Source organism: Bos javanicus, chromosome 4, assembly GCF_032452875.1.
Source record: "Bos javanicus breed banteng chromosome 4, ARS-OSU_banteng_1.0, whole genome shotgun sequence".
NCBI classification, from domain to species: domain Eukaryota; kingdom Metazoa; phylum Chordata; class Mammalia; order Artiodactyla; family Bovidae; genus Bos; species Bos javanicus.
Window position 1 is genome coordinate 50,515,894 of NC_083871.1, and position 20,679 is coordinate 50,536,572.

Below are 20,679 nucleotides of genomic sequence, written 5' to 3' on the forward strand. Positions count from 1 at the left end.
ACCGCAAATGTATCACTTTCAAATGTGATTTTATTTGGGAACAGGGTTGTTGCAGATGTAATTAGATGAGTAGGACAGGCACTTAATCTGACTAGTGCCCTTATAACAAAAGGAAGACAACCAAGGACAGACACACACAGAGAACACCATGTGATGACAGAGGCTGAGAACGGAGTGATGCAGCTATAAGCCAAGAACTGGCAGGGATTGTGGCCACCATCAGAAGCTATGTAAAGGCAAAGAAAAATATCCACTAAAGCTTTCAGAGACAACGTAGTCCTGCTGACACTCCTAACCTCTAGAAACATGAGACCATACGTTTCTGTTGTTTAAAGTCACTTAGTTTGTGGTACACAGTTAAAGGAACCCTAAAACTAAGGCAGTCTTGTCGTCACTTTCTTTCCAGAAATGTTATAGACAAATTGTTATAGACAATTTCTTAGTATTAGTAGTGACTACGCTTACTTCCCATTACACACCTCAGAACACCCATTAATTAATGGAATTCGGGTTAAAAGCTCACATTTGTATATATACTAGACATATACTTGTTAAAATATTCTTTCTACAATTTCCACATGATTTTGTCCTCCAATTATCTGACAAATTCCACAGCAGAAAGAAGTTCTATTCTTGTCTTGTTCTACTCAGACAAATTTTAAGTCCTATAAAATATTACAACAGTGACTAACCATGGTATCAACATATTTTTCTTTTACTTTGCTAATCAGACTAAATGCTCCAACCAAAATACACACTGACTAAATGGATACAAAAACAAGAGCTGTGTATTTGCTGTCTACAAGAGTCATTTCAGATCTAGAGACATATACAGACTGAAAGTGATGAGATGGCAAAAGGTATTCCATGCAAATGGAAATCAAAAGGAAGTTGGAGTTGCAATACTTATATCAGACAAAATAAACTTTAAAATAAAGAATGCAGAAGAGACATAGAAGGACACTACATAATGATCAAAGAATCAATCCAAGAGGAAGATATAAAATTGTAAATATATATTCATCCAACATAGGAGCACCCCAACATACAAGGCAAATGTTCAGTTCAGTACAGTTTAGTCACTCAGTCATGTCCAACTCTTTGCGACCCCATGAACCACAGCACACCAGGCCTCCCTGTCCATCACCAACTCCCGGAGTTTACCCAAACTCATGTCCATTGAGTCAGTGATGCCATCCAACCATCTCATCCTCTGTCATCCCTTTCTCCTCCTGCCCTCAGTCTTTCCAGGCATCAGGGTCTTTTCCAATGAGTCAGTTCTTTGCATCAGGTGGCCAAAGTATTGGAATTACAGCTTCAACATCAGTCCTTCCAATGCACCCAGGACTGATCTCCTTTAGGAGCGACTGGGTGGATCTCCTTGCAGGCCAAGGGACTCTCAAGAGTCTTCTCCAACACCACAGTTCAAAAGTATCAATTCTTCAGTGCTCAGCTTTCTTTATAGTCCAACTCTCACATCCATACATGACTACTGGAAAAACCATAGCCTTGACTAGACAGACCTTTGTTGACAAAGTAATGTCTCTGCTTTTTAATATGCTGTCTAGGTTGGTCATAACTTTCCTTCCAAGGAGTAAGGGTCCTTTAATTTCATGGCTGCAATCACCATCTGCAGTGGTTTTGGAGCCCAAAAAATAAAGTCAGCCACTGTTTCCACTGTTTCCCCATCTATTTGTCATGAAGTGACGGGACCGGATGCCATGATCCTAGTTTTCTGAATGTTGAGCTTTAAGCCAACTTGTTCACTCTCCTCTTTCACTTTCATCAAGAGGCTCTTTAGTTCTTCTTCACTTTCTGCCATAAGGGTGGTGTCATCTGCAACAGGCATAAAACAAGAAACCGACAATAACACAATAATAGTAGGGGAGTTTAACACTCCACTTACATCAACAGATCATTCAGATAGCAACTCAAAAAGGAAACAAAGGCCTTAAACGACACATTAGACCAGATGAACTTAATTGATATTTATAGAGGATTCCATCTGAAAGCAGAATACACATTCTTTTCAAATGTACATGAAACACTCTCCAGGATAGATCACATGCTGAGCCATAAAGCAGGCATTGATAAATTTCAGAAAACTGAAATCATATCAAGCATCTTTTCTGACCACAAAGCTATGAAACTAGAAATCAACTACAAGAAAACACACACACACACACACACAAACGTGGAGGTTAAACAATTTACTATGAAATGACCAATGGATCACTGAAGAAATCAAAAAGGAAATTAAAAAATACCTACAGATAAATGAAAATGAAAACACAACAATCCAAAACCTATGCAAATCATCAAAACCGTTCTCAGAGGGAAGATTACAGCAAATCAAGCTTCAGGAAGCAAGAAAAATCTCAAATAAACAACCTAAAGCAACTAGAAAGGGGACAAACAAAACATAGTTAGTAGAAGGAAAGAAATCATAAAGTTCAGAGCCAAAATAAATGAAATAGAGACTAAAAACAATAGAAAAGTTTATGAAATTAAAAGCTGGTTCTTTGGAAAGATAAACAAAATTGATAAACCTTTAACCAGATTCCTTAAGGAAAAAAAAGAGAAAGGTCCCAAATCAACAAAATCAAAAATGAAAAAGAAGTTACAACCAATCTCACAGAAATACAAAGGGTCATAAGAGACTACCAGAAGCAAATATAGGCCAATAAAATGGACAACCTAGAAGGAACGCTCAAATTATAAGAAAGGTACAATCTCTCAAGATTGAACCAGGAAGACAGAAAATATGAACAGACCAATTAGTAGTACTGAAATTGAATGAGCAATTTAAAAACTCCAATAAGCAGAAGTCCAGGTCCAGATGGCTTCTCAGGTGAAGGAACACTTTTGAACTCATTCTACAAGGCCACCATCACTGAGATACCAAAACCAGACAAAAATATCACAAAGAAAGAAAATTACAGGCCAACAGCACTGATGAACATAGATGTAAAACTCCTTAACAAAACATTAGCAAACTGACTCCAACAACACAGTAAAATGATCATACATCATGATCAAGTGGGATTTATTCCAGGGATGCAAGGATTTTTCAATATCTGTAAATCAATCACTGTGATATACCACATTAACAAATTATAAAATAAAAACCATATGATTATCTCAATAGATGAAGAAAAAGTTTTACATAAAATATAACATCCATTCCTGATTAAAACTCTTCAGAAAGTGAGCATAGGGGGAACATTATAAAAGCCATATATGACAAATCTAGGTAACAAACCAAGCCAAGATTATACTCAAAGGCAAAGCATTATGTCTAAGATAAGGAACCAGATAAGCATGCCACTCTCACCATTTCTACTCAGTACAGCTTTAGAATCTTAGCCACAGCCATTAGGGAAAAAAAAATCATAAAAAAAAGAGGTAAAACTGTCACTGTTTACAGATGACATGATGCTATATAGAAAATCCTAAAGATGCTACCAGAAAACTACTAGAGCCTATCAATGAACTTGGTAAAGTTGCTAGATACAAAATTAATATACAGAAATCTGTTGCATTTCTATACACTAATACAAAAATACCAGAAAAACAAATTTAGGAAATAAGAGATTATCATATTGAGTTAAATAAGTCAGATAGAAAAAGACAAACATCCTATGCTATCACTTATATGCAGAATCTAACAAAAAATGATACAAATGAACTTCTTTACAAAACAGAAATAGACTCACAGAAATAGAAAACAAATTCACAGTTACCAAAGGGGATAATAGGGACAGAAGGAGAGACATGTTAGAAGTTTGAGATTAGCATACATATATACTACTTTGTTTGAAATAGGTAAACAACAAGTACCTACTATATAGCACGGGGAACTATACTCAATATCTTATAATAATCTATAATGGAAAATAATCTGTAAAAGAATAAATAAAACTTAATCACTTTGCTGTACACTTAAAACTAACACAACATTAACTGTATTTTGACAGAAAAGATGCTAGACAGTAACATGAAAATATACAAAAATATAAAACTCTCTGGAAAAGGTAAATATACAGACAATTACAAAATACTCAAGTATTTATAATGTTAGCACATGAATCACTATTAGTCCTGGAATATAATTTAAGTAGCAAAAGAATTTTAAATAACTATAAATCTATGTTACTAGATACACAATATAAAACATGTAATTTGTGACATCAATAAAATATAGTTGGGGGGTAGGTAAGGGTAAAGAAGCAGCATTTTAATATGCAATTTAAGTTATTATTAGTCTAAAACAGATCGCTATAACTTTAAAATATCTTACGTAATCTTACTAGTAACCACAAAGACATATAGAAGATGTATAAGAGGAAATGAGAAAGGAGTCAAAGTTCAGTTCAGTCACTCAGTCGTATCCGACTCTTTGCGACCCCATGAACAACAGCATGCCAGGCCTCCCTATCTATCACCAACTCCCGGAGTTTACCCAAACTCATGTCCACTGAGTCGGTGGTGCCATCCAACCATCTCATCCTCTGTTATCCCTTTCTCCTCCTGCCCTCAGTCTTTCCCAGCATCAGGGTCTTTTCCAATGAGTCAATTCTTCGCATCAGGTGGCCAAAGTATTGGAGTTTCAGCTTCAACATCAGTCCTTCCAATAAACACCCAGGACTGATCTCCTTTAGGAGGGACTGGGTGGATCTCCTTGCAGTCCAAGGGACTCTCAAGAGTCTTCTCCAACACCACAGTTCAAAAGTATCAATTTTTCAGCGCTCAGCTTTCTTTATAGTCCAACTCTCACATCCATACATGACTACTGGAAAAACCATAGCCTTGATTAGACAGACCGTTGTTGACAAAGTAATGTCTCTGCATTTTAACATGCTGTCTAGGTTGGTCATAACTTTCCTTCCAAGGAGTAAGCGTCTTTTAATTTCATAGCTGCAATCACCATCTGCAGTGGTTTTGGAGCCCAAAAAAATAAAGTCAGCCACTGTTTCCACTGTTTCCCCATCTATTTGCCATGAAGTGACGGGACCGGATGCCATGATCTTAGTTTTCTGAATGTTGAGCTTTAAGCCAACTTTTTCACTTTCCTCTTTCACTTTCATCAAGAGGCTCTTTAGTTCTTCTTCACTTTCTACCATAAGCGTCAAAGTATATTACTTACAAGGAAGGTAGCAAGAGAGAAAAAGAGACAGAATAGCTGTAAGACATATGGAAAACGATTAATAAATGGCAATAGTAGGTCCTCCTCTATCAATAATTACTTTAAAATGTAAACAGATTAAAATTCCCAAAGATTTGTTAAATAGATTAGAGAAAAACCCAAACAGATCCATCCATATGCTATCTGTAAGAGATTAAATTAAGAGCATACGTATGCTGAAAGTGAAAGAATGAAAAAAGACACACCATGCAAGTAGTAACTGAAATGCAGCAGGTTTGGCCATAATTATAATAGACAAAACAGTCTTTAAGTCAAAATCTGTCACAAGAGACAAAGAAGGATATTTTATAATGATAAAAGTGTCAATTAACCACAGAGATATAACAATTATAAATATATAGACACCTAACATCAGAAATCCCAATATATGAAGCAAATATTGATAGAATTACAGAACTGAAGACCGAAATATACAGCAACCCAACAATAGTAAGAGATTTCAATAGTCCAGTTTTAATAATGAATAGAATAACTAGACAGAAGTTCAGTAAGGAAACAGAAGAGTTGAACAACGCTATAAACCAATTACATTTAACAGACATAGAGAACATTCCATCCAACAGCAGCAGAATACACATTCTTTTTAACTGTACATGGAACATTTTCCAAGACAGACCACGTTAGACCACAAAATTAAGTTCTAACAAATTTACGAAGATTGAAATCATACCAAGTATCTTTTCTGGCCACGGTGGGATGAAACTGGAAATCAATAGCAAAAGGAAAACTGGAATATTCACAAACATGTAGAATTCAAACAACACACTCTTAAAAAATAAATGAGTCAAAAAAGAAACAAACAATATCTTCAGGAAAATAAAGATGAAAAAAACCCAACATACCAAAACTTATGGAATGCAGTGAAAGCAGTACTAAGATGGAGTTTATGGCAGTAAACACTGAAAAAACAAGGAGGGGTTCACATTAATAACCTAGCTTTACATCTCAAAGATATAGAAAATAACAAACTAAGTATAAATTTAGCAGAAGGAAGAAAATAATAAAGCAAAAATAAATGAAGCAAAGAATAGAAAAAAAGTCAACAAAACTTACGAATTTTTTTTTTAATCAACAAAATTGACAAATCCTTAGTTAGACTAATAAAAAAAAAAGAGAGAACACATACAAATAAAATCAGAAAAAAAGAGAGGGCCCTTATAAATAAAATCAGAAGTGAAAGAGGAGCTATCACAACTGATTTTGCAGAAACAGAAAGGATTATAAGAGACTGCTATGTAAAAAATAAAAATAAAAAAGAGACTATTATGAACAATTTTACACAATAAACTACATAATCTATAAGAAACAGACAAATTTCTAGAAGCATAGAACCTAACAAGACTGAATCATGAGGAAATTAAAAATCTAAACAGATCTATAATCAGTGAGGAAACTGAATCAGTAATCAAAAATTTCACAGCAAAGAAAACCTAGGACTAGATTGCTTCTCTGGATAATTCTACTAACATGTTAAAGAGGAAGTTACCAATTCTCTTTAAATTCTTCCAAAATATTAAAGAAGAAGCACATTCCCAATCACATTTTATGAGGCCAGTATTACCATCATCCCACAGCTAGAAAAATATGCTGCAATAAAAGAAAATTACAGACAAATACCTCTGGTGAATACTGATATAAAAATATTCATCAAAATAATAAAAACTAAATTCAATAGCATCTTAAAAGCATCCCAGCATGACCAAATGAGTTTTATTCCTGGGATACAAGGATGGTTGAATGCATGAAAAGCAATCAATTTCACACACCACATTAAAAGAATAAAGAACAAAAATTAAATGATTATCTCAACTGATGCAGAAAAAAAATTAACAAAATTCAATAACTTTTCATGATAAAAACATGCAACAAACTAGGAATAGAAGAAAAACAGTTCAACATAATTAAGACTATATATGAAAAGCCTGCAGCTAACATTATACTCAACATAGAAAAACTGAAATCTTTTCCTCTTCGATCAGGAATAAGGTAATGATGCCCACTCATCACTTCTATTTAAATAATACTGGAAGTCTTAACCAGAGCAATTAGTTAAGAAAAACAGGGATCCAATTTGGAAAGAAAGAAGATTACCTCTGTTCTCAGATGACATATTCTTATACAAACACAACTAAACATTACACACCTTAACCCACACAAAACTGTCAGAACTAATAAATTCAGCAAGTTTCAGGATACAAAAACAAAAGGTAGAAATCAGCTGTGTTTCTATACATTAACAATAAATAACATTAAAAGGAAATTAAGGAAACCATTCTATTTACAATAACATTAAAAGGAACAAAATACTTAGGAATAAATTCACTTAAGAAGGAACAAGACTTCTATACTAAAAATTATAAAACCCTGCTATATGAAATAAAGACAATGCAAATAAATGAAAATACACCCTATGTTCATGGACTGGAAAATTTTATATTGCTGAAATGTCCATACTATTCAAACCAATCTATACATTTAATACAAACCCTATGAAATAGGCGGGGTTTCCCTTGCAGCTTGGTCGGTAAAGAATCTGCCTGCAGTGCAGGAGACCTGGGTTTGAACCCTGGGTTGGGAGAATCCCCTAGAGAAGGAAATGGCAACCCACTCCAGTATCTTTGCCTGGAAAATCTCATTGACAGAGGAGCCTGGTGGGCTGTAAGCCATTGGACTGCAAAGAGTTGGGCACGACTAAGCAACTAGCACTTAACACTTACTATGAAAAACCCAAAGATATTTTTGGAGAAATTGAAAGGCATTCTACAATTCATATGGAATCTCAAGACATCCCAAATAAATCTTGAGAAAAGACAAAGTTGGAGGCCTCAAACTTGATTTCAAATCATTAATATAACAGTGTGGTACTGCATAAAGATAGACATATAGACTAACTGAACAGAACAGAAATAAACATTCCCACATATGGTTATATGATCTTGGACAAAGGTATTAAGCTCACAAAATGGGGAAAGGACAGTATCTTCAACAAATGGAGCTGGCAAAACTGGGTATTGACATGCAAAAGAATGAAGCTGGATCTTTATCTTACACCATATACAAAAAATAACACAAAATGGTAACAGTTAAAGGCCTACACATAAGATCTAAATCTGTAAAAGAAAACAGGGAAAGAGCTTCATGAAAATGGACTTGGCATTGAAAGAGACAAACTTAAAAACCTCTGCACATCAAAGAAGATAATCAATAAGTGAAAAAGCAACCTACAGAATAGGAGAAAATATCTACAAAATCATATATATGATAAAGGGTTAATGTCCAAAATAGTGAACTAAACTCAGGAACAATAAAAAAACAATTTTAAAATGTGCAAAGGACTTGAGTAGAAAATATACAAACAGCCACAAAGCATATGAAAAGATGGTTTATCATTACTAATCATTAGAAAAATGCAATGAGATATCACACTCACATAGACACACACACAGATAGACACAGATAGACTTAGAAAATGGCAAGTATTGGTGAGGATGTGGAGAAACTTGAAATTTGTGCACTGTTGGTGAGAATGCAAAATGATGTATCACAATGGAAAACTATATAGAGGTTTCTCAAAACCATAAAAATAGAATTATTATATGATCCAGCAATCCCACTTTTGGGTATTCAACCAAAAAAATTGAAAGTAGGATGGAAGATATTTTGCATCACCATTATTTACTTTAGTATTATGCCTAATACCCAAGAGGTGGAAGCAATCTAAATGCCCATGGAAAAATGAATAGATAAAAGAAAATGTGGTAAATATGTACAATGGAATATTATTCATCCTTAAAAAAGAAGGAAATCCTGTCATATGCTATAACATGGACGAACCTTAAGGACATCATGTTAAGTGAAACGAAGTAAGTTATTCACAAAAAGACGAATAGTATATGATTCCACTTATATGAGGTATCTAAAGTAGTAAAATACATAGAAACAAATTAGAATAGTAGATGCCATGATTTGGAGCAAGGGGGAGATAGGGAGCTGTTGTTCCATGGGTACAGAGTTATAGTTCTGCAAGATAAAAAAGCTCTAGAGAGCTGTACTCTTGTCTTGCGTGGAAAATTCCATGGACGGAGGAGCCTGGTAGGCTGCAGTCCATGGGAGCACTGAGAGTCGGACATGACTGAGTGACTTCACCTTCACTTTTCACTTTCATGCATTGCAGAAGGAAATGGCAACGCACTCCAGTGTTCTTGCCTGGAGAATCCCAGGGACGGCGGAGCCTGGTGGGCTGCCATCTATGGGGTTGCACAGAGTCAGACACGACTGAAGCGACTTAGCAGCAGCAGCAGCAGCAGAGAGCTGTACAACAGTGTGAATATAGTTAACACTATTGAATATAATTAACATTCATAGCAATGTGCATATAGTTATGACTATAATTAAAAATAGTTAAGAAAGTAATTTTTGTCTTACATGTTTTTAAAAAAGTTAAAATCATACAAAACTTCCAGGCCCAGAAATCACAGCACCATCTTACAAAATTACAATTAATGTAATATAATGTAAGTTACATTTCCTACCTGCCTCCCATCCTATCTCTCTTTCTTCTCCATTCTCTACCCCTTTCCTACTTGTATCCCATTCCATTTCTCCTTCTTCCCCATTCCCCACCCCTTTAGCTCCAACTCCAGCAGGGTCAAAATTAAAATTATAAATTTTAAACAAACTAATTTTCTAAACAGAAAAAATAACTCACGAACTCTATCAGTTCCTGATAATAGTGAATGAGTTCACCAAGACTAAACACAGTGTTATAGTGCTGCCTGTATTCTTTTACTTAAAAAAAAAAACAAAAAAAAACTTTTATGGATAGCATAGTTTTATGGAGAAATCTTACATCAAGCACATAGTACTTCCAAAAGTTAAGGATTACTAACAGTGCTTTTTACGTGAATTCCTTTTTTAACATAGAAAGAACATCAGACTACAGAGGCTTACAAAAAGACTAACAAAACCCCAAAAAGTCAAAAAAGAGATGTGGAAAACTTTCTTTGAAAATAACTAATGATAATGACAAACACTGTTTTCCTGGATATTCTGCCATTATTTTGCCCTTCCTCACATGTTACCACTAGAATCTTACAGGAGCTGCCTCCTGCCAACATAAGCATTGTGTGAAACTTTACAAACATAGCTGGGAAGAATAGACCAATGACCTCTGTATGACTTCTTAGGAACTTTGCAATATGGAGGCCTAATTTGATATGTGGATTTGGTGGTTTGACCAGCCTTGGCTAACATCAGGTCCACATGCAAGGGAGGGTGCAGTGGTTCCCTACTCCAGAGCACCAACTCAGTCTCATGCTCTGTGAGTCACAGTGGCAGAAGAAAACCTCCTTCCTGGCTGTCTTGACTCACTCTGGAGCAGAAGAGGATGCTCATTGGGATTGTGGTCCTGTATTACGTGAGAGACCATGGTGAGCTAAACAGACTCACCAAAATGCAACTAAATCCCTCAAATTAGGAGAGAACAGGATGAGAATGACCAAATTCACTGATGTTTTGGGTTGGCAAACTTCTACGAAGTTCTAACATTAGCTCTGGTCCCATAAGTCAAGTTTTACTTAGTCTTTTAGACTTCTAATACTTAAACTGCTGCAACTGAAGTTGTATCTTCAATAAATTCTATAGAAATTTATATTCTGTTTAAGAGTAAATTAGTATTTAAAGTCTATCTTGGATCAGACCCAAATATCCCAACTTGTCTCAGAACTCATGTCTTTTTAGATGGTATGGATACTACTCTTCCTAACAGGTATCCACTATTTCATTCTTCTCCAGGATTGGTGTGTTTTTCTTTTTTTAAGTCAAAATCGCCAGTCCAGGTTCGATACAGGATCCTTGGGGCTGGTGCACAGGGATGACCTGAAGGGATGGTACGGGGAGGGAGGTAGGAGGGGGGTTCAGGATGGGGAACATGTGTACGCCTGTGGCGGATTCATGTTGATATGTGGCAGAACCAATACAATATTGTAAAGTAATTAGCCTCCAATTAAAATAAATAAATTTAAATTAAAAAAAATCACCTATCCTAGGTTTTTCACTTATTTATATATTTAGTAGTAATATTTAGTGGGAACTAAATTGCAATGTACATCAGTGATTTTGAAACCAAGCAGGACCTTGCTGGGCTTTCTTGAGGACAGATCCCTACCTGTACCCCACCTCCTGTCCGTAGAAAAGCTTTAGCGTCCTAGGCCTTTATCAAGTTCTAAAGGGCAAATTTAATCAGAGAGGTGAGAAAACGCTGAAACAAATGAACAAACAAAGACAGTCAAGCAAGACAAAATAATTCTAGTTTACCCATAAAACAAGATCAAAGACCTTTCGTTCCTCCTTAAAGGCCATAGATAATTAGTTCAGTTCAGTTTAGTCGCTCAGTCATGTCCGACTCTTTGCGACCCCATGAACCGCAGCACGCCAGGCCTCCCTGTCCATCACCAACTCCCAGAGTCCACCCAAACCTGTGTCCATCGAGTCGGTGATGCCATCCCGCCATCTCATCCTCTGTCGTCCCCTTTTCCTCCTGCCCTCAATCTTTCCCAGCATCAGGGTCTTTTCCAATGAGTCAGCTCTTCACATCAGGTGGCCAAAGTATTGGAGTTTCAGCTTCAACACCATTACAATGAACACCTAGGACTGATCTCCTTTAGGATTGACTGGTTGGATCTCCTTGCAGTCCAAGGGACTCTCAAGAGTCTTCTCCAACACCACAGTTCAAAAGCATCAATTCTTCGGCACTCAGCTTTCTTTATAGTCCAACTCTCACATCCATACATGACCACTGGAAAAACCATAGCCTTGACTAGACGGACCTTTGTTGGCAAAGTAATGTCTCTGCTTTTTAATATGCTGTCTAGGTTGATAATAGTTAGATAATATCCTGAGCCATATCCTTGAGTTGTTTTACAGATACTAAAATCCTCACCAGCCAGGAGAAGTTAACTGTGTGCTGACCAGCAACATGTCAAAACTAGACCAGCTGGAATCAGAGGTAGATGATTTCAGTTCCCCAAACTGTATTTTGTTATCTTATCATCAACCAATCAGAGAATTGTGCTCAAGTTGATCACACACTGCAATCCTTTCCCTCACGCTCTTTAAAAACCCGTCTCTGAAAGCCACTGGGGAGTTCCAATTTTTTAGCACAAGCTGCACATTTTCCTTGCAATAAATATTGCATTTTCCTTCACCACAACCTAGTGTCAAAGCATCAGCTTTGCTGTGCATTGGGCAAAGAGATTCAAGTTTGGTTTGGTAACAATATGTCTAATTATTAAATTACTAAAAGGACTGTCCCTTTTAGACAAACTTCTAAGATTATTTTAGTTGCAAACTAGTACTAAAGGGAATGTTAATATCAGAAAAATGTTAGGAAAAATGTGTTAACCTCTTCTTTCATCATATGACCAATCACAGGTCCTCTCAGAATCTAAAATGATTTATCAACTAAGATAATTCAGGGGCCTATAGTTTCATGTACTCACCATTCAATCATGGCTACCCCCAAGGTTATTAAAACATTATTACCACCATTGCTTTTCCTATAATTCTTGTCCTTCATCTTCCACTTACTTTCTTACTGCTTTATATAACTTACATCCTTAAAATTCAAAAGTACAATTTATCTTTTTAAGTAAATATTCTCATATTTTTAAGATGGCTGCAGTATCTTGGAGGGGGCTAGTCAAGGGCAAGTCAAAACACCCCAAATACTTCTACCATTATAAAGCTGCCTTGTCTTGATTCAGCACGTGCTTGGTTGTTTGAAACTTCATCTGCTTTCCCGACTCCAGCAAATTTTATTCTGACTGTTTCTGCTTAATTTTTCAATTCTTCTGTAGGGGAATAGACCACTGAAGGTGCCTACTCTGCTGTTTTCACCACTGACATTCTAAAACATTTTTCTTGAGGTGGACAGCACTATACTAGACTAAGGGACACTAAAATATTAATGACACCAATCAACATGCTCAATTCTTTTTGAGCTATAATTGAGTATATGGTATCAGACCAACTTCTCACCATGAATAAGTTCAATGTTGGATGAAGTATGAAAAGGAAACAGTTGCATTTGAGAGTATGGAAAGCAGTTAGGAAAGCTAGCTTAAGTACCTCATCTTAGATAGCCTGGTAGTAAAATTTTGTCACCAGGAGATACACTCTAAAACTTAACAAAGAAAGAAATGATTTCAAATTTAATCTCAGAAAAGCAAAAAGTAATGAAAAGCAAGGGCTTCCTAGGTGGTGCTAATGGTAAAGAACCTGCCTGCCAATGCAGGAGAACTAAGAGATGTGGGTTCAATCCCTGGGTCGGGAAAATCCTCTGGAGGAGGGCATGGCAATCCACACTAGTATTCTTTCCTAGAGAATCCAATAGACAGACGAGCCGAGAGGGCAACAGTCCATAGAGTCACAAAGAGTCAGACACAACTGAAGTGACTTAGCACACACACACAATGAAAGCAAAATAAGACACTATAGATCTAAACTAATATTGTCCATTTAAAATAAATAATATTTTGTTGGGTTTTAAAATGATCAAATACAATTAAACTAAGAAACAACTGTATAAGAATCAGAAATTGAGTAAATGAAATTAAAGTTTCAAAGTCCTTGCATTATCCAGAAGCTAATTAAAAGTATTAATTTGCAGAAGATTCTAATAAGTCAAAGATTCATTTTGTAATGAAAAAGTCAAAGAATAAGAAACATATCTATAAAACAATTACCTGACAAAGAATCATATCTAGAATATAGCAAACTAACTAAAAATCAGTAAGAAAAACACAGATAATCTAATTTTACAAAGGGCAAAATACTTGAACAGGCATTTCACAAGATAATATCCAAATGATATACAAACATGTGAAAAGATGCTAAAATTTCTTGTCATTCACAAAATGCATATTAAATCCATAATGTGATAACCTACAGATGCATGAGAATGCATAACATACCAAAAATCCACCATGCTGTTTTCCATAATGGCTGCACCATTTTACATTCCGACCAATAGGGTACAAGGGTTCCAATTTTTCCATATCCTTGCTAACACCTGTTATTTTTTTAATATCCTTCTTAACTAATGTGAAGTGATATCTCATGGTGGTTTGATTTGCATTTCTCTGATAATCAGTGACATAAAGCACTTTTTCATTCATCTGTTAGTCATTTGTATGTCTTCTTTGGAGAATGTCTAAATCTTTCACCCATCTTTTTAGTTTTATTTTTTGTTTTTTTTTTGCTAAAGAATTGTAGGAGTTCCTTATATTTTTTAGGAAGTTATGCTTTGTTAAATTTACAGTTTGCAAATGCTTTCTTCTATTTTTAGGTTTCCTGTTCCCTCTGTTGGTTTTTTCATTTACTGTGCAGAACCTTATGGTTTGATATAGTCCCATTTGTCTATTTTTTCCTTTTGCTGCCTGTATTTTTGGTGTCACATCCATGAAATCATTGCCAAGACTACTCTCATGAAGCTTTTCCCATTTTTTTCTAGGGGTTTGGGTCTTAGGTTTAAATCTTTAATCCATTTTGAACTGATTTTTGTGTATGTTCTAAGATAGGGGTTTATTTTCATTCCTTTACATGTGAATATTCAGTGTTCCAAACACCATTTGCTGAAGAGATGATCCTTTCCCCACTGTGTATTCTTGGCACCCTTGTTGACAATCAGCTGCCTATATGTGGGGGGGTTTATTTCTGGGCTCTTTATTCTGTCCTATTGGTCTGTATGTTTATCTTTATCCCATTATCACACTGCCTTAATTATGGCAGCTTTGTAATATATTTGAAATCAGGAAGTGTGATGTTCTCAGATTTGTTCTTCTTTCTTAAGGTCACTTTGGGTATTCTGGGGCTTTTAGTGTTCTATATGAATTTTAGAATTATTTCATATTTGTTTTAAAAATGCCAGTGGAATTTTAATGGAAACAGCATTGAATATATACATTCCTTTTGGTAGTCTGAACATTTTAATAATATTAAGTCTTCCAATCTATGAACACAAGATGTCTTTCCATTTATTTGTGTTTTAATATCTTTCATCAGTGTATTGCAGTTTCATGTTCATTGTTAAACTTATCCTTAAACATTCTATTGATTTTGATGCTATTGAAAATGAGACTGTCTTATCATTTCTTTTCTTTGGTGGTTCATTATTAGTGTATGAAAATGCAACTGAATTTTATATATTGATTTTGTATCCTGAAACTTTCCCGGATTTGTTTATTAGTTCTAATAGGATTGTTCCATGTCCAGTTCTAACTGTTGCTTCTTGGCCTGCACACAGATTTCTTAGGACGCAGGTAAGGTGATCTGGTATTCCCAATTCTTTAAGAGTTTTTCAGAGTTTGTTGCAATCCGCACACTCAAAGGTTTTGGCGTAGTCAATAAAACAAAAGTAGATATTTTTCTGGAACTCTCTTGCTTTTTCAATTATCTGGCAGATGTTAGCAATTTGACCTCTGGTTCCTCTGCCTTTTCTAAATCCAGCTTGAACATCTGGAAGTGCACTATTCATGTACTATTGAAGCCTGGCTTGGAGAATTTTGAGCCTTACTTTGCTAGCGTGTGAGATGAGTGCAATTTTGTGGTAGTTTGAGCATTCTTTGGCATTGCTTTTCTTTGGGATTGGAAAACTGACCTTTTCTAGTCCTTTGGCCACTGCTGAGTTTTCCAGATTTGCTGGCATAGTTAGAACTGAACATGGAACAACAGACTGGTTCCAAATCAGGAAAGGAGTACGTCAAGGCTATATATTGTCACCCTGCTTATTTAACTATTATGCAGAGTAAATCATGTGAAACGCCGGGCTGGATGAAGCACAAGCTGGAATCAAGATTGCTGGAAAAAATATCAATAACCTCAGATATACAGATGACACCACCCTTATGGCAGAAAGTGAAGAACTAAAGGGCCTCTTGATGAAAGTGAAAGAGGAGGGTGAAAAAGTTGGCTTAAAAGTCAACATTCAGAAAACTATGATCACGGCATCCAGTCCCATCACTTCATGACAAACAGATGGGGAAACAATGGAAACAGTGACAAATTTTACTTTTGGGAGCTCCAAAATCACTGCAGATGGTGACTGCAGCCATAAAACGAAAAGACGCTTGCTCCTTGGAAAAAAAGCTATGACCAACCTAGACAGCATATTAAAAGGCAGAGACATTACTTTGTTAACAAAGGTCTGTCTAGTCAAAGCTATGGTTTTTCCAGTAGTCATGTATGGATGTGAGAGTTGGACTATAAAGAAAGCTGAGTGCTGAAGAATTGATGCTTTTGAACTGTGGTGTTGGAGAAGACTCTTGAGAGTCCCTTGGCCTGCAAGGAGATCCAACCAGTCCATTCTGAAGAAGATCAGTCCTATTATATTTGTTGGAAGGCCTGATGCTGAAGCTGAAACTCTAATACTTTGGCCACCTGATGCAAAGAACTGACTCAATGGAAAAGACCCTGATGCTGGGAAAGATTGAAGGCGGGAGAAGGGGACGACAGAGGATGAAATGGTTGGATGGCATCACCTATGTGATGTACATAAGTTTGAGGAGGCTCCGGTAGTTGGTGATAGACAGTGAAGCCTGGGATGCTGCAGTCCATGGGGTCACAAAGAGTCGGACATGACTGAGTGACTGAACTAACTGGATAGGATTGTACGTGCGTATAATCTTTCAGTTCAGTTCAGTCGCTCAGTCGTGTCCGACTCTTTGTGATCCCAGGAATCGTAGCACGCCAGGCCTCCCTGTCCATCACCAACTCCCGGAGTTCACCCAAACCCATGTCCATCGAGTCAGTGATGCCATCTTTAGAGTTGTCTATATATGAGATCATGTCATCTACAAATAGGGACAATTTTCTTTCCTTTTCAATATGGATGCCTTAAAATTTTTTAAAGATTATTTAATACTTTTCTTTTTTTGGCCATGCCACATAACTTGTGGGATCTTAGTTCCCCAGACAGGGACTGAACCTAGGCCCTCAGCAGTGTAGGCTTGGACTAACCACTGGACTGCCAGGAAATTCCCTGGATGGCTTTTTATTTATTTTTCTTGACTAGCTGCTCTGTCTAGGACTGCCTATAAGTTGCACATAAATGGTAAGAGTGGGTACCCTTGCTTTGTTCCTGATCTTAGAAGGAAAGCTTTCAATTTTTCACCATTGAATACGTTAACTGTGGGTTTCTCATATCTGATCTTTATTGTGTTGAGGTGCCTTCTGTCTATACTTAATCTGCTAAGAGCTTTTATCAGGAAGGGAGGTTTAATATTGTCAAATGTTTTCTCTGCATCTGTTGAGATGATCATATGATTTTCATCCTTCATTTGCTAATGTGGTGAATCATACTGATTTATTTGATTATGTTGAACCATCCTGCCATTCCATAAATAAATTCCATTTGATCACGGCATAGACGTGTGTTCTCAGTCACTCAGTCATGTCTGACTCTTTGTGACCCTGTGGACTGTAGCTACTGAGTCCAGAGGATTATCATGGCAAGGATACTGGAGTGGGCTGACATTTCCTCCTCCAAGAGATCTTCCCGACACAGGGAACAAACCTGCATCTCCTCAGGCTCCTACATTGGCAGGTGGATCTTTACTACTGAGTCATCTGAGAAGTCCATATACTCTTGAATTCTGTTTGCTAGAATTTTTGTTATAAATTTTTGGGTATACATTCACCAGGGATACGGAGCTGCAATTTTCTTTTCTTGAAATGCGTTTTTATGGTTTTGTTATTAAGGCAATAGAGGCCTGATAAAATGGATTTGGAAATGCTGCCTCCTCTTTGAATTTTTAGAGAAGTCTGAGAAAGACTGGTGCTGATTCTTCCTTAAATGTTTAGTAGAATTCACCAGTGAAGCCATCTAGTCCTGGCTTTTCTTGTTTGAAGATTTTTGACTACTAATTCAATTTCCTAATTTGTTATTAGTCTGTTTATATTTTCTATAACTTTTACCATCTGAACCAGTAATTCTACTCCTGGATATATATTCAAAAGAAGTGAAATCAGGATCTTAAACATATATCTTCATTTCCATGTTTTGTGTGCATTCTCAGTTGCTTCAGTAGTATCTGACTTTTTGCAACCCCATGGACAGTAGCCTGCCAGGCTGTTCTCTCGATGGGGTTCTCCAGGCAAGGATACTGGAGTGGGTTGCCATGCCCTCCTCCAGGGGATCTTCCTGACCCAGGGATCAAACCCGTGTCTCCTGCATTGCAGGAGGATTCTTTACTCTCTAACCCGTGGGGGAAGCTCATTTACCATGTTTATTGCAGCATAATTTACAACAGTCAAGATCTGGAAACAACCCACACTTCCAACAACAGATGAAAGGATAAAGAAAATGTGGAATATGCACACAATGGAATGTTATTCAGCATTTTTAAAAAAGGAAATCCTACCATTTGGGATACCATGGATGGGCCCAGGAGTAAATATTATGTATATTTTTGTGTGTGCTAAGTTGCTTTAGCCATGTCCAACTCTTTGCGACCCCACGGACTGTGGACTGTCAGGCTCCTATGTCCTTCGGATTCTCCAGGCAAGAATACTGGAGTGGGTTGCCATGCCCTCCTTCAGGGGATCTTCCTGAACCCAGGACCAAATCCACATTTTCTGTGGTTTCTGTATTGCAGGTGGATTCTTTACCACTGAGCCACCAGGAAGTCCATCTATATCTCTACATTTTTATCAAAAAATTCATTTTTCATTTTAAATGCTCTTTTATCTAAGTAACAGCTGTTTGTTTGTTTGTTTGTTTTTTTTTGGACTGAAGCAAAAGCTAAAGTGCTACTCCATGTATTTCTTGCCTTTCAAATACAATCAGGTAACAAATAATTGCATCATCTAGTTCTAATTGCTTAAAAGGCACGTTATATAAATCAGCTACACAACCAGACACCTTCTTACTCCGACATTGCTTCATTTGGTTCAATCATCACTTTTTCTTTATAGCATCTGTTTTTTCTAGTCAATTCTCAGAGACTTCTGGAATACAAAGTTCAGACCTAAAACCTCTCATGGGCTATTTCAGCAGTTGTGTGCTCACAGAACCCAAACTTGGAAGGGGCAGAGAAGTTTTGGGGCTCAGGTACCTGGTCTGGAGGAGTGTGAGGTGAGGGCTAATTTGAACTGTACTTGGGGGAGGGGAGAGGGCAATCTACAGTTGTAGCAGCATTTCCTACCTGCATGCATGTGTTCCTTTTATGGCACCAACCATCTGAAAGGTAGACATCAATGTCCAGCTTAGCTCACGGCTCACATGAAGTTCAGAGGGAAGAGCTGGAGATGCAGCATTGCCATGGAAAATATTATGTCTGGAAATAAGTCAGTCATAGAATTACAAATATTGCACGATTCCACTTAAATGAAGTATTTAGTATAGTTAAACTCACAGATGCCAACAACAGAATGGTGGTTGCCAGAAGATGGGGGGAGAAAACTAGGGATTTTTCAGTGGTTATAAAGTTACAGTTATATATAAGATTAATAAACTCTAGAGATTAGCTGTACAACATAGGGCACATAGTTAACATAAGTTGTTCACTTAAAGACAGTAGTTCTCTTGCTATGTGTTCTTACCATTAAAAAAAAGTGCAAGGGGACACAAGAAATCTTTTAGTGGTGATGAGTATTTTTTAAAATTTTACTTTATTTAAGTATAGTTGATTTACAATGTTGTGTTGGTTTCTGGTGTACAGAAAGTGATTTAGTTATACATATAAATTCTGTTTAATATTCTTTTCTATTATGGTTTATTATAAAATATTGAATATAGTTCCCTGTGCTATACAGTAGGGCCTTGTTGTTTATCCATTCCATATAAAATAGTCTACGTCTGCTAATCCCAGACTCCCAGTCCATCCTTCCCCCTCCTCTGTGCCTTGGCAACTACAAATCTGTTCTTTATGTCTGTGAGTAATTTCTGTTTCATAGATAAGTTGATTTCTATCATATTTTAGATTCCACATATAAGTGGTATTGTATGCTATTCTGTCTTTCTCTTCGATATACTTCACTTAGTATGATAATCTTTAGGTCCATCTGTGTTGCTGCAAATGGCATTATTTCTTTCTTTTTTATGGCTAAGTAGTATTCCATTGTATATATGTGCCATATCTTTGTCCTTCATCTGTCAATGGACTTCTGGGTAATTTTTGTATCTTGGCTATTGTAAATAGAGCTGCTAGGAACATACGATGAGAGAAGGCAATGGCACCCCACTCTAGTACTCTTGCCTGGAAAATCCCATGGATGGAGGACCCTGGTAGGCTGCAGTCCATGGGGTCGCTAACAGTCGGACACGACTGAGTGACTTCACTTTCACTTTTCACTTTCATGCATTGGAGAAGGAAATGGCAACCCACTCCAGTGTTCTTGCCTGGAGAATCCCAGGGACTAGGGAGCCTGCTGGGCCGCCGTCTATGGGGCTGCACAGAGTCGGACACTACTGAAGC

At 36.7% G+C, this 20,679-nt stretch overlaps 1 long non-coding RNA gene across 3 annotated transcripts in view; it reads right to left on the reverse strand.

The window, feature by feature from the left end:
- Nucleotides 1-20,679, reverse strand: part of LOC133246074 (uncharacterized) — a 195,009-nt gene that overhangs the window by 173,552 nt on the left and 778 nt on the right. For all 3 annotated transcript variants that reach the window (XR_009735893.1, XR_009735892.1, XR_009735891.1), the window contains exon 3: nucleotides 19,408-19,539. This is a non-coding gene — a long non-coding RNA (uncharacterized LOC133246074). The remainder of the gene's footprint in view (nucleotides 1-19,407; nucleotides 19,540-20,679) is intronic.